The sequence below is a fragment of the Nicotiana attenuata genome, chromosome 1 (assembly GCF_001879085.1).
Source record: "Nicotiana attenuata strain UT chromosome 1, NIATTr2, whole genome shotgun sequence".
In the NCBI taxonomy this organism is placed as follows: Eukaryota; Viridiplantae; Streptophyta; class Magnoliopsida; order Solanales; family Solanaceae; genus Nicotiana; species Nicotiana attenuata.
This window is the reverse complement of record NC_031989.1, coordinates 48,097,593-48,113,522: the sequence shown is the minus strand read 5'-3', so window position 1 is coordinate 48,113,522 and position 15,930 is coordinate 48,097,593.

The window sequence follows — 15,930 nt, the reverse complement described above, 5'->3', positions numbered from 1 at the left end:
AGCCGCTTCATTCACATATGGATATAAAATCAGTAATAAGGGTGTTGTCAGTTGCAGAGCTAATAATCAATTCGTTTAAATATTGCCTCTCTTTTAATAATCTGATTCCCACTTAGAAAGTTTAACGAGTATGCATTCAAACAGTTTATTTCAAGCTTTACTATTTCTGAATTCAGTAGATATCATGCCTATAGGACCACGTCTCAACACTTAGGCAAGCCTTAGGGTAAAATTAAATCTATTTCTGTTAATAGTACAACCAGCAGGCAGGGCTGATTCGGGCTTCTTATCTGAATTATGTAATAAATCAGTCTGCCTCAACCTTTAAGTCCTCGCATGTTTAATTTTTAATCAGACCCTAATTAGTATGTGTAAGTCATGGTAATTATATGCTTCTTTTGTTTAAAGGGGGTATATCTGAGCCTTTGCTTGTTATGTGCTTTACCCCCAATTTTCTATATATGTTTTGTATGTCGCCTTAGAATTTTTTTCCTTTAAAACCACAAATAAGCCTAACATCCCTACCTCCCTTAGGATTAGTAGTCCTAAATGCCCCTGGGATTGACAGGATTGGACGGGTAGTAGCATGCAATAGGCAAGCGAGACCATTCCGCGCTTTAATAGCTTAACGGGGTGGGAAGGGTAGATATGGATATGATGACCACGCGATAATGTCACGTGTAGCCCCTCATTGAGAAGTGATTACCGGGCATTGTGTGGGGTGATCCATATTATTAATAAACCTAGGACCCCCTCCCTTTATTCTTTATTTCTTTCTTTTCACCATTTTAACTCTTTATTTTTTTTTAAAAAAATCAGCTTTCCTAATTGTTCTTTCAAACCTTGCTTACTTTCAAACCTTTATGTGATAAAATCCCCTCTTATTTGAGCCTTATTTGTCTATATGCTAATTTTACCCAAATTCGCAATAATAGTCTGGCCGGAAACCACACTAGTGGATTCTTAGGGGTGCCTAACACCTTCCCCTTAGAATAATTTCAAGCCCTTACCCAATCTCTGGTTACTCAAATCAAACCTCCTTGGTGTCCTAATGCACCCTAATCATTAGGTGGCGACTCTTCAAATCAAACCCAATTCCCAAAAGGAATGGGTTGTCCTCTCAAATGTTATAAACCCGATTTCGAGAGAAAAAGGGGGCGCGACAGCTACCTGGATCAATTAACACTCACTTAACTCGAGATTTCTTAATGAGTATATATATTACCAGTGCATCGTTGTGAGGTTGAATGATGCCCTCAATGTCCTCATCACTAATCGAGATGTATCCTTCTGGAACATAATCTCGAGTTCGCTTTTCTTTTGTGATAGAAACTTGGGTGTGTTTTATCATCTGTCCTTGTGGAACGTCTACTCCTCTAATAATCATGTTAATCACATGTTGAGTTTCTTCCCACTCGATCTGCATGTTGGCATCCCTGATCTTGAAATAGTTTTTGGCCTGCTCACTTGGGAATTCCCGAAGGTGCCCATTGTTGAACGAACGAGCCACTTCTTCCCTTAACTGCAGACAATCCTCGGATTTGTGCCCAAATTGTGATCCCTTTGGGCCGCATCGGACTGGAGTGGCCTCAGCCATTTGGTCTCCTTGATGCGACCGATGGCTGAGACTATACTCGTTGCATCCATGTTGAAGCTATATTCTGATAGCTTCGGGGCATCTTTGACTCCGAGTGATCTGTCAAAACCGTTTCTATTCACTAACCCTTGATTGCTTGGACCCTGATCATTTCTTCTACCGTTCCTAGTCGGATAGCGACTGGGTCCATTTTCCTTTCTATCTGAGTTGTAAGGCTGGCATCGATGTCGGGGTGGCCTCGACTCCTGATCCACTATTATTTTAGACTTGTCGTTTGATCTATTGGGATAAACCGACCCCGAAGGAGCCCCTAGTTTGTTTTCCTCGACTCTTATCTTGGATTGATACCTGTTATGGACACCAGCCCAAGTACTGTTGGGTACTGTACTAAATTTTGCTTCAATTGTTGAGATGCATCCATGCTTCGGGGGTTGAGACCCTGAGTAAATGCTTGAACGGACATATCGTCTGCAACCGGGGGCAGGTCCTTTCGTTCCATATAGAATCTCGACACGAATTCCCTAAGCATCTCGTTATCCCTTTGCTTGACTTTGAACATATCTAATTCCCTCGTCTCAACTTTAACAACACCAACATGAGCTTTAACAAAAGCATCTGCAATCATAGCAACTGAATCAATAAAGTTTGGAGGTAAGTTGTGATACCGTATCATTACTTCCTCGGACAAGGTTTCCTCAAATTTTTTCAGTAGTACCGACTCGATCTCGTCATCCTCGAGGTCGTTGCCTTTTATTGCACATGTGTAAGAGGTCACATGCTTGTTTGGATCTATGGTCCCAGTATATGAAAATATCAGGCATCCAGAACCTTTTCGAAATTGGCTTTGGTGTCGCGCTAAGGGGAAAGGCTTCTTAATGAACTTTTTTGAATCTGGCCCCTTCTACATCGAAGGTGCTCCCAGGATCTGATCGACCCTCGATTTGTAAGTTTCCACTTTCTTGTCATTTTCCTATATCTTCTTTTCGCTGTATTCTACCCATTTTGTCAGTGCTTCAAGCATTTTATCATCTCGGAAGTTTCCCCGAATCTGGGCCCGTAGGGTTCTGTGACAATCCGTTCTTCCCTCCGAGCATCTTCTCCAACCCGTTCGGGTTTAGTCGCATTGTGATTTTGACTCTGTAGTTGTGCTATGGCAACTTGTTGGTCTTGCAACATGTCAAAAATCAAATGCAGGCTAACTCCATCACCTCCCTCTTCGGGTGCCTCACAAATCGAGGGTCGAGGTACCCCATGAATGTTGTTATTGGGGTTTGTTGGTAGGTTAGCATTGACATCAACCTGTGAATTGGCATCGACTAGGTAAGCCAATGGAACGCCATTAGGGTCGACAGGGGTTACGCCGTAACTTGGCACCCCGTTGTTATTTTCACCGTGGTGGCCACATTCGGCGTTAACACTTATGTGAGCATATTGAAAATCAAACATATTAAACACTCCTGAAATCAAACTTTAAAGGACAAGTGTAAAATAGTGTGTGTTATTAGGATTCATATTAAATCACCACTATTATCATTAGCCCCACGTTGCACGCCAAACTATTTACCCTTTAAATGGATAACAATTAAATTTGTATGCGCTTTAAAGGATATGTAGTTTAATTTAACACAAATGATTAAAGAATAGTAAATAATTGTATTGAAGTGAGAATAAACCATCAAACCAATATGTTAAAGTAATTAGGCCCCATGTTGGGCTTAAACGCTAATAATTGACCACAACCGAGCCCTCGAGATGGAGTTTGGATACGGCTAAGTCAATCAGCGATTGAAGAACACTTAGACAATTTGCTGAAAGCCAGAATAAACTTTATTGTTTTGATATGCGTGCCAACAGTGACCCGCAAAATAAACAGGTTCCCCTCTTTATATAGTAGAGGAGTTTTAACCCTAATACAAGTCTAAATAAGATAAAAATTCTTCCCTTCCTTTTCTCCCAACAAAACATGATCCGCAGTTAATACCGGGCGTGATTCGTGCTGCAATATCCAGCTGATTGCGGATATTTTGGCTCCATGCTTGTCCCTTTTAACCATCTTTCCTTTACCATTGATTCTTCGTTTTGCTCGAGTTTGATTCTTCCCGGGTTCGGCCATGCTCGATTCTCAACGTATCATTTGTCCGCCCTCGGTTCCGATCTGTGGGAACCTTTGGTCTCATTCGAGCTAGTAACGATGTTCCTCGCTTCTTCAACGAGAAATCGAGGGTAACTTTATCCCTGATTTTTGTCCTAATTTTGTATATATTTAAAAAAAATAGTCCCAAGCTAAAATGATAGTTAAAATGGGACGAAGAGAGTAATTGAAAGGACACCTGAGTTAGTGTAACGACCCAACCAATCGTTTTGCTTTTTAAATCCCCATTCCCCTAAGTAAGACTTCTCGCATGTGGCTTTACTATTTTATGTTTTGCGGGGATGGTTGGTTCGGGTTTGGAATGGTCCGTCATGAAATCGGAACACTTAGTTCCTTAATAGTGGCCTAAGGTGGCCAAGTTTGACTTGGGTCAATATTTTTAGTAAAAGACATCGGAACCGGGATTTGATAGTACTAATAGGTTCGTATAATGATTTCGAACTTCGGCGTGTCTTCGGATCAAGTTTCGGTTAACTCGGGGACGTTTCGGTGCTTAATGTTGAAGTTGGTTCATTGAAGGTTTTCTACTTTTATAAATTTGGTTTGGAGTAGACTTTGGTGTTATCGAGGTTTTTTCGGGAGTCCAAGCCTGGGAATAGGTCCGTATGGTAATTTATGACTTGTGCGTAAAATTTGGCGTCATTCCGAGTTTCTAAGTATGTTTCGATGCGTTCGGAGTTGGTTGAAATAAGTTTGATGCTTAGAAGTTGATTAATGAGGTTTTGAGGTGAGATTCTTGATTTTGGTGTTGTTTTATGTGTTCTGAGGCTTCGAGTAGGTCCGCAATGTGTTTATGGACTTAACTGTGCATTTGGATGGGGTCCCGGGTGGCTCGGGTGTGTTTCAGACCACCCGGAGCATGTTTGAAGTTGGCTAATGACTGCTAGTGTGTTGGTGTGCCGGTGTGCTTCGCGATTGCGAACATGGTCCTGCGATCACGAAAAAGGAAAATTGGAGGGGCAGCTGATTGCCCTACACGAACGCGAAGAAGGGTCCGGGTCATGGGTAACATTTTTATTCAAAAATTTTTGAAATCCGGGCATGTGGGCCGAGGGTAATTTTTATGGACTTCCCAGATTTGGTTAGGAAATTAGTTTAATAGTTAAATTATGAACCTTTGAGCATATTTTTATTAGTTTATACGACTTTTGGTTAATTTCAGAGTCCTCTGCGTCATTTGAGGAGTTCTAGTAAGGTTGAAGAACCGAATTGAGGACTTTGAAATAAAGATAAGTCTCTTGCCTAACCTTGTTAGAGAGAACTTATCCCATGAGGTGTATTAAAGGTTGTGTGCTACTTCTTGTGGGGAGCTACGTACGCACGAGGTGACGAGAGTCCGTATGTAGCTATATTCATGATATGTCCGGGTAGCTTAGATTACAGCATGCCTTTAATACTGTGTATTAATTTTCTTGATTGTGACTGAGATTGAGGATTTTAATAAAGATACCAACTTAGCCTCTTACTTTGGAAAAGTTGGGAAATATTTGATAAATTATAGATCAGTGTCTTCTCGTCTCGCATGTGTTTCTGCGAGTGAGGTAAACTTCTCTACTCTTATGGGATCAGGACGTTCACCTCGGCAGTATGGTAACACTACTCTTATGGGATCGAGTTGTTCGCCTCGGCAATATGGTAACACTACTCTTATGGGATTGAGTCGTTTGCCTCGGCATGTTGGTAACACTATTCTTATGGGATCGGGCCGTTCGCCTCGGTAGCTTCGTGCTTAATAATTGAGACAGGATTTGGTTTGGTAATAGTCTAGCTAGCACCTTCAAGGCCAATTATGACATGTTTAGTGATTTGATTACTTATGTGTGGAATTACTGTAGTTACTTTTATTTTCTTCGTTGCTACTTGTTGTACACTCACCATGTCTACTTTATGTATTTCTATTACTATTTTGACCTCTAGTAATTGTCAAGTCGACCCCGCGTCACTACTTCATCGAGGTTAGACTAGATACTTACTAGGTACACATTGTTTTCCGTACTCACTCTACACTTCTGCCCTGAATGTGAAGGTACTGAGACAGGTACTACCAGCGGTCACACGGGCGCGTAGCCGCGCTTCTACGGAGACTTAGTGGTGAGTTTCTTGCCTTGATACGATCTGTAGCACCGGAGTCTCCCTCTACCTTGTTTATCATTTCTGTCTATTACCTTTCAAACAGTAGTTGTATTAGTTTTATATACTCTCTAGATTGCTCATACACTTGTGGCACCGAGTTTTGCAGACTTTTTAGTATTTATGTGCTGTGGTGCTTATCATTACTGTCACTACAGTGGATTTATTTATCATGCTGGTATTTTTTTGAGAAAAGAGTTTGTACTGTTGTATGAGATCTTACTTATTTCATACTTTTAAAAAGGAAAACTTTTGTTTTAAATATTAAAAAGGAGTAGTTAAATTGCAGGCCCGCTTATGGGCTTGCCTAACGGCGGCGTTAGGTGCCATCGCGACCTATCACGGGTTTTGGGTGTGACAACCTGGTATCAGAGTTTTAGGTTGACATAGGTCTCACGAGTCATGAGCAGGCCTAGTAGAGTCGTGCGGATCGGCGCGAAGACGTCCGTACTTATCTTCGAGAGACTATAGGGTGTTAGGAAACTTCACTTTCTTCATCTACTATTGTGTAGTTAATATGGTGCTAAATATCTTTTTATTGATCTCTCACAGTGGTGAGAACACGTGCGACGGATGTACCAAGCAGTAGAGGAGTTGCTCCCTCGGTTGATAGAGGTCGAGGCCGGGGAATGGCTCAAGCTCCTGTCATAGGACGAGAGCATCCTAGAGTTGCTCCTGTTGTACCACTAGTGGATCTAATGGAGGATCCTGTTATTGAAGAGAACGATGAGGCGCCTGCAGCTGAGCCAGCCCCAACACATTTCATGACTACACCAGGATTACTGGAGGTCATGGGTTGTATGTTATGGTTCATGGACTCTATGACGCAGGCTGGTTTATTTCCAGCAGACGTAGTCATATCTCAGACCCCTACCGCTCAGGCTCCGGGGCACGCCGTTGTCGTCTATCGGACCCTAGGTGTTCTACCTACGGGCAGGCCCCAGCCAGTTACAGCGACTGTGCCAGAGTCTGTACCAGTCGTGACCGTTGATCAACAGAAGCAACTAGACAGATGGACTAGACTTCGCCCGCCTAACTTTGGGGGCGAGCAGTCAGAAGACCCCCAGGATTTCATTGACCGGTGCAAGGATAGGCTAGGGATCATGGAGATATTGGAGTCCAACAGGGTGGACATTACCACCTTTCTACTTGAGGGCAAGGCCCGCAGATGGTGGCAGGCTTACCTCCTTAGCAGGCCAGCAGGTTTACCTCCCTTGACTTGGGATCTATTTACACATCTATTCTTAAAGAAGTACATTCCACCTTTTGAGAGAGAGGAGCTTCGGGGTCAGTTTGAGCAATTCTGTCAAGGTCATATATATATGACCGACTATGAGGTGAGATTCACTGATTTGTCTCGCCATACAACTATTATTCTCCCCACAGATGCAAAGAGGGTGTGGAGGTTCATTGTAAGTCTACACCTTGAGATTTAGGTTTTTATGGCCCGTGAGGTAGAGATGAAGACTCCCTTTCATCAGGTGGTGGATATAGCTCGGAGGATCGAGCGTACTCGCAACCACAACAGAGAGTTTGCACGGAGACACAACCGGACCCGGCAATTTCGAGGATTCAGTGGCACCCTACCTAGGGGCAGAGTTTAGTTCATGAGGGGTCAATCTAAGCAGGCCCATGCAGTCAGCACCACCTCCCGCTCGGAGTGTTCCAGCACGACCTTACTTCAGTGCCATTCCAAAGAGTACTTACCGTCCGCCAGCTATTCAGGGTTCCTCCAGTGGGTATTCGTGCCATCAGGGTTAGACTTTAAGTCAGCAATCCACTTCTCCGAAGGGTTATTTTGAGTGTGGGGATCTTGGCCACGTGAAGAGGTTTTTTCCCAGACTTCAGGGCAAGGCCGAGCAGCAGGACCATCGGCCCATGATTACCTTACCATCTACCACACCGCACGCCAGGCCAGCCAGATGTGCAGGGTAGGTGGGTAGGGGTCACCCTAGAGGTGGAGGCCAGTCAGGTGGTGCTCCGGCTAGATTCTATGCTTTCCCTGCCAGGCTCGAGGCAGTCGCCTCTGATGCAGTGATCAAACATACTATTTCTATCTGTCGTAGGGATGCCTCGGTACTATGTAATCCAGAGTCTACTTACTCCTATATTTCTCTCTATTTGCTCCTTATCTGGATGTATCTCGCGAGTCCTTGGGCATTCCTGTATATGTGTCCACGCCAGTGAGTGATTCTGTTATTGTGGATCGGGTCTACCGATCTTGTGTGGTGACTTTATATGGATATGAGACCAGAGTGGATATTTTATTGCTTGATATGGTTGATTTCGAGGTTATCTTGGGCATGGACTGGTTGTCCCCGTACCATGCCATTCTTGATTGCTATGCCAAGACAGTTACCTTGGCGATGCCTAAGTTGCCCAAATTAGAGTGGAAAGGTTCTTCTGTTGGTAATTCTAGTCGGGTTATTTCTTTCTAGAAGGCTCGACATATGGTCGAGAAAGGTTGTTTGGCATATTTGGCCTTTGTTCGGGATACTACTGTAGAGACTCCCGCAATAGATTCTATTCCGGTGGTATGAGAGTTTTTCGATGTATTTCATGCTGATCTACTATGTATGTCGCCGGATCGGGATATCGATTTCGGTATTGATTTGGTGTCAGGCACCCAGCCTATTTCTATTTTGCCTTATTGTATGGCTCTCAAAGAGCTGAGAGAGTTAAAGGAGCAACTTTAGGAGTTTCTTGAGAAGGGGTTCATTAGACCCAGTGTGTGACCTTGGGGCGCACTGGTATTGTTTGTGAAGAAGAAGGATGGGTGTATGCGGATGTGCATTGATTACCGCCAGTTGAACAAAGTCACCATCAAGAATTAGTAACCGTTTCCGTGCATCGATGATTTGTTTGACCAGTTGCAGGGTGCCAGGGTGTTCTCAAAGATCGACTTGAGATCTGGGTATCATCAGCTGAAGATTCATGCTTGGAATGTATCGAAGATAGCCTTCCGGACTAGATATGGCCACTATGAGTTTCTAGTGATGTCTTTCAGCTTAACCAACGCCCCTATGGTATTTATGGAATTGATGAACCGAGTGTTTAGGCCGTATCTTGACTCATTTGTCATTTTAATCATTGATGACATATTGATCTATTCGCGTAGTATGGATGAGCACGAGCGGCATTTGAGGTTAGTGCTTCAGACATTGAGGGAATAGAAGCTTTATGCTAAGTTCTCCAAGTGCGAGTTCTGGTTGAATTCCGTGGCTTTCTTGGGGCATGTTGTATGAGGTGAAGGTATTAAGGTAGATCCCAAGAATCACGAGGCGGTTCAGAGTTGGTCTTGTCCTACCACAGCGACCGAGATCAGGAGTTTCTTGGGGTTAGCAGGTTATTATCGCCAGTTCATGGAGAGCTTCTCGTCCATTATAGCACCCTTGACTAGATTGACCCAGAAGGGTGCTCCGTTCAGATGGTTTAATGATTGTGAGGCGAGCTTTCAGAAGCTCAAGACCACTTTGACTATAGCACTAGTGTTAGTGTTGCCCTCTGGTTCAGCGATGTATATCGTGTATTGTGATGCATCGTGCATTGTCTTGGTTGTGTATTGATGCAGGAAGGGCAAGTTATTGCATATGCTTCACGTCACCTGAAGCCCCACGAGAAGAATTACCCCATACACGATTTGGATTTGGCCGCGATAGTCCATGCTCTCAAAATCTGGAGGCATTATCTCTATGAGGTGTCCTGTAAGGTTTGCACCGATCATCACAACTTGCAGCATTTGTTTAAGCAGAGGGACCTTAATTTGAGGCAGCGCAGGTGGCTTGAATTACTGAAGGACTATGATATTACCATCCTTTACCATCCGAGTAAGGCGAATATGGTTGCGGATGCCTTGAGCAGAAAGGCCAAGAGTATGGGTAGTTTGGAATTCATTTCGGTAAAGGAGAGGCCATTGGCTTTGGAAATTCAGTCCTTAGCTAACAGGCTCATGAGGTTGGATATTTTAGAGCCCAGTCGAGTTCTTGCATGTGTTGTGGCTCAATCTTTATTACTTGAGCGGATCAAGGATCATGAGTACGATGATCCCCACTTGTTGGTTCATAGAGAGACGGTACTACAGGGTGGTTCCAAGGAGGTTACTATCAGTGAGGATGTTGTTCTGCGACTCCAGGGTCGCCTATGTGTTCCTAATGTTGATGGCTTGAGGGAGAAGATTCTAGAGGAGGCGCACAGTTCTCGATATTCTATTCATCCAGGTGCTACGAAGATGTATCGCCACCTGAGGCAGCATTATTCATGGGGGCGGATGAAGAAGGACATAGTTGAGTACGTAGAGAGATGTCTAAATTGCCAGAGGTTAAGTATGAGCACCAGAGGCCAGGTGGCCTACTCCAGCAGATGGTTATACCGGAATAGAAGTGGGAGTGCATCACCATAGACTTCATAGTTGGGTTGTCGCGGACGTTGAGGAAGTTTGATGCCGTTTGGGTCATTGTCGACAGGCTGACCAAGTCGGTACACTTTATTCCGGTGGTGACTACTTACTCTTCACAGATAGCCCAGATTTACATTCAGGAGATTGTCTAATTGCCTGGTCTACCTTTTTCTATCATATCAGATAGAGGCCATCAGTTCACTTCGCATTTTTAGAGAGCACTACAGAGCTAGTTGGGTATCCGAGTTGAGCTCAGCACGGCCTTTCACCCGCAGACCAACGGCCAGTCGGAGCGGACAGTTCAGATTCTGGAGGACATGCTCAGACCGTGTGTAATTGACTTGGGAGGGCAGTGGGATTGATTCTTGCCCTTGGCCGAGTTTGTTTATAACAACAGTTATCAGTCCAGCATCGAGATGGCTCCATTTGAGGCTTTATATGGTCGGCGATGTCGTTCGCCCATCGGATGGTTTGGGCTTGGTGAGGCTAAGTTATATGGCATTGATTTAGTAAAGGATGCCTTGGAGAAGGTTAAGTTGATTTAGGAGCGACTTCGCTCAGCGCAGTCCAGATAGAAGAGTTACGCAGATCAGAAGGCACCTGATTTATCATTTATGGTGGGCGAGAAGGTTTTCTTGAAAGTCGTGCCGATGAAGGGTATCATGAGGTTCGGAAATAAAGGCAAGCTGAGTCCGAGGTTTAATGGCCCATTTGAGGTGTTAAGGCAAGTTAGGGAGGTTGCTTGTGAGCTTGCTTTGCCTCCCAGTCTATTGGGGGTTCATCCGGTCTTCCATGTGCCTTTACTTTGAAAGTACCACGCCGACAGGTTGCACGTGTTAGATTACATCACGGTTCAGCTAGATGAGAGTTTGGGTTATGAGGAGGAGTCAGTCGCCATTATTGACAAGCAGGTTTGCCAGTTGAGGTCGAAGAAGATTTTTGCGGTAAAGATCCAGTGGAGGGGTCAACTTGTCGAGAGGCGACTTGGGAGATCGAGGAGGACATGCAGAGCAGATCTCCATACCTATTCAGCACTCTAGGTATGATTCTAGACCCGTTCGAGGTCGAACGTTTATTTAAGAGGCGGAGAATGTACCAACCCGGCTGGTCGTTTTGCTTTTTAGATCCTCGCTCCCCTAATTAAGACTTCCTGCATGTGCTTTTACTATTTTATGACTTGCGGGGTTGGTTGGTTCGAGGTTGGAAGGGTTCAGGTTGAAATCAGAATACTTAGTTCCTTAATAGTGGCCTAAGGTGGCCAAGTTTGATTTGGGTCAACATTTTTAGTAAACGACCTCGGAACCGAGATTTGATGATTCCAATAGGTTTGTATGATAATTTTGTACTTGAGCATCTCTTCGGATCGAGTTTCAGGTGACCCAGGGGCGTTTCAGCGCTTAATGTTGAAAGTTGGTTCAATATAGGTTTTCTAGTTCTTTAAATTAGGTTTGGAGTAGACTTTCGTGTTATCGAGGTCCTTTTGGGATTCCGAGCCTGGGAATAGGTCCGTATGGTAATTTATGACTTGTGCGTATTTGGCGTCATTCCGAGTTGTCTAAGTATGTTCAACGCGTTCAGAGTTGGTTGAAATGAGTTTGAAGCTTAGAAGTTGATTAATGAGGTTTGAGGTACGATTCTTAATTCCGGTGTTGTTTTATGTGTTCCAAGGCTTCGAGTAGGTCCGTGATGTGTTTATGAACTTAATGGTGCATTTGGACGGGGTCCTGGGTTCTCGGGCGTGTTTCAGATCACCCGTATCATGTTTGAACTTGGCTGAAGACTGCTGGTGTGCTTCGCGATCGCGAAGAAGGAAAATTGGAGGGGCAGCGTATTTCCCTACACGAACGTGAAGAAGGGTCCGCGATCACAAAGGTTGGCTTAGCAGTGCTTCGCGTACGCGGAGGCCCAATTGCGATCACGTGGAGGAAATGGAGGAAACTGGGCAGGAGGCCTTTGGCCTACGCTGACTTGACTTGGGTATTGCGAACGCCGAAGGCTGGGAAGTGATGCATCACGAATGCGGCTGCTGGGTCGCGAACGCGAAGAAGGTTTTTGGGCAGTGGCTTTTTGGCCTTTCCGATCGCGAGGAATTTTCCGCGATCACGAAGAAGGGATCACTGGGCAGACTTGATTTTTGATATGGGACTTAGTCCCTTTTCTCTCATTTTTCACTTGGTCTTGGGCGATTATTAGAGCATTTTGTGGGGGATTTTCATCAACATCAAGAGTTAAGTGATCCCTATCAGTTCTTGAGCTAAATACATGGATTATGAGTATATTTAACATGAAATTAAGGGAATAATTGTGGGATTTTGTTGGAACCTAGGGTTTGGTAAAAATTAGATTTGACCACGAAATTGATTATTTAATTGGGAATAAATTATAAATTTGAGTTCGTGAGGTCATGGGTAACATTTTTATTCAAAAAATTTTGAAATCCGGGCATGTGGGCCCGGGATGATTTTTATGGACTTCCCGAATTCGGTTGGGAAATTAGTTTAATAGCAAAATTATGAACTTTTAAGCATATATTTATTAGTTTATACGACTTTTGATTAGTTTCGGAGTCCTCGACGTCGTTTGAGGAGTTCTAGTGAGGTTGAAGAGCTGGATTGAGGACTTGGAATCAAGGTAAGTCTCTTGCCTAACCTTGTAAGAGGGAACTTATCCCCATAGGTGTATTAATGGTTGTGTGCTACTTGTTGTGGGGAGCTACGTACGCACAAGGTGACGAGAATCCGTATGTAGCTATATTCATGATATGTTTGGGTAGACTTAGATTCACAGAATGCCTTTGATTGTGCTATTTATGCCTATCCTGTGTATTTATTTTCTTGATTATGAATGAGATTGAGGATTTTAATAAAGATATCGACTTAGCCTCTTACTTTGGGAAAATTTGAAAATATTTGATAAACTATAGATCCGTGTCTTCTCGTCTTGCATGTGTTTCTGCGAACGAGGTAAACTTCAATACTCTTATGGGATCTGTCCGTTCGCCTCGGCAATATGGTAATGCTACTCTTATGGGATCGGGTTGTTCGCCTCGGTAGGTTGGTGTAAGGCCCCGTACAATTTTATTAGAAGCCGTGGTTTCATGGTGTTGAGGGAGGTTAATGTGTTTGGGAAACAAGAGTTGATAGGGCCATACCTCGTGCATCAGGCAATGGAGAAGGTTAAGATTATTAAGGAGCGGTTGAAAAATGCCTAGAGTCGTCAGATGTCCTATTCGGATGTGCGTGGTAGGGATTTGGAGTTCAAAGAGGATGATTGGGTATTCTTGAAGGTTTCCCCGATAAAGGTTATAATGCGATTTGGTAAGAAGGGGAAATTGAGTACGAGGTGTGTCGGACCATACAAGATCATTCAGAGGATTGGTCAGGTGGCTTATAGGCTTGAGCTACCTCCAGAAATGTCTTTAGTGCACCCGGTATTTCATGTATCTACGTTGAAGAAGGTAGTTGGAGACCCGACACTCATTGTTCCGGTTGAGACTATTAAGGTTAATGAGGAATTGACTTATGAAGAGATTCCAGTTTCCATTATTGATAGGTAAGTCCGAAAGCTTAGAAATAAAGAAATTTCCTCCGTGAAAGTGCTATGGCAAAACTATCAGGTTGAAAAGGCTACTTGGGAGGCCGAGGAAGAAATGAAGAAGAAGTACCCTCATTTGTTTTAATAGCTATGTAATCGTTTCTATGAAATTGTTCCTTTTGAAATATGTGTCACTTGTACAGTTTATGCTAAGGGTATTCCTTTCTGGTAATATATTGCTTATGACGCCATGGTTGGTGTTGTTTTCATCTTATGTTGTGTCGTTGGATTATGTATATGTTGTTATGATTTGTTTCTGGGACTCTCTGACAAGTGGATAGGCCCAGTTACAAGGGAAACCCTAGCAAATATTTGCAAATTTAGGGAGTTAGTCAAAATTTGGAACCGCTGGTGTGTGAAGTAATATTTGGGCAACAGTGGATGTTAATGGCAGATTTGACCCTCATTCGAGGAGGAATGATCCTAAGCGGGGAAGGATGTAAGGCCCCGTACAATTTTACTAGAACCCGAGGTTTCATGGTGCCGAGGGAGACTAATGTGTTTGAGGATAGTAGAAATTCTTCACGGTGAGCACAGTGCGTCGTGAAGAAATGATTTTTGCAGAACATGGAATTTCTGCGATCTACTATGCGACCGCAAAACAATTTTGTGGACCGCAGATCGACCGCGGATTGAAGTAGAAATTGAACAAATTTTGAGCTCCATTATGCGGTCCATTATGCGGCCGCATAACCATTTCGCGGGCCGCACAATCCATCGCAGAACCAACACGAAGATTTCTAGAGAGAGATTCTGCGGCGCATTATGTGGCCGCAGAACTAGTCTGCGGACCGTAGACCTACCGCAGACCTGACCCGAGCAGCCAGTTCTGGAGAGTGATTTTTGCGGTCCCTTGTGCGGACCGCATACCTGTTCTGCGGTCCACTCTGCGACTGCAGAGATGAGATCGTAGGGTCCATTTTTCTATTTTATAACTCGATCCTATTTCGATAAATAGACGTAAAGGATCATCTTTTAAGAGAAAATCTGATATTTTTAGAGAGAGGAAGTTCTCTAGAGTGAGAGGAGAAACCCCTAAGCTAATTGTACATTAATCCTTGCTCAAGAATTGGAGAAATCACAAGGAAAACTCACAAGGTATTCATCTAAGAGGTAAGGTTCCATACCCTAGTTTTTTATTTCGAGTTTGGGGAAGAAGATGGTTAATGGAGAATGTGATTCTTGGGTGTGAAAGTGTTATTTATGCATGCATGTACTATCAAGGTTGTTGAGCTAAAGTGGGTAGACTTTGGGTTGTGGGATGAAGGAATCCACCATAGGAGGACCTTGAAATCATAATGCCCACCTAGTGATTGATAAAATGCTCAAATGAGCTGAATCCATGAATATCTTCCTAATTTGCGTTCAATTTTGTTATGTCTCAAAATAGATTGGGATTGCTAGGACTTCCGGAACATTTTAGTAATTTAAGAAAAGCTTAAAGTGACGTATGTTGGATAAACTTCTCTCTTAGAATGAAATCCCATGATATTCTCGTAAGTCTCAAGTATGATGTGCCAATTCTTATTTCTCATATCCCGAGTAATTCATTATAAATTGGACTATGCCGAATAAACTTTGAGCCGAAAGATATATGTTCAAAATGTGTTCTTGATTCTCTTATCATGTTATGTTATCCTTCGGAAATGTGTTGAAAGTATGGGTTGTGTATTGAAATGTTAAGACCTCGAGTCATGTTTCAAATGAAAGTTATTATGCCAAATTGTGAAAGAAATCTCAATGTGCTTAAGACTCTTAATTGCCAATATGTGTACTTAACATTGTAATTAGAAATGCTTTATTGTTGATACCCCATGATGATGTTTGAAAGTGAAAGAGGTGAGCATGAAATATGAAATACGGCCAACGTGCCTAGAATGATATTACATTTGGTGCCACTTGAGCCAATGAAATGAAGAGATGTGTAAAATATTATGAAATAAGTTGAAATTTTTTAATAAACATTTTTGGGAGTATCGTTATTCACCGAGGAAAGGTAGGTTGAAATAACCCCGAAATTACACGTGGCGGTGTAGGAATGGATTGTGATTATTCCCCTTA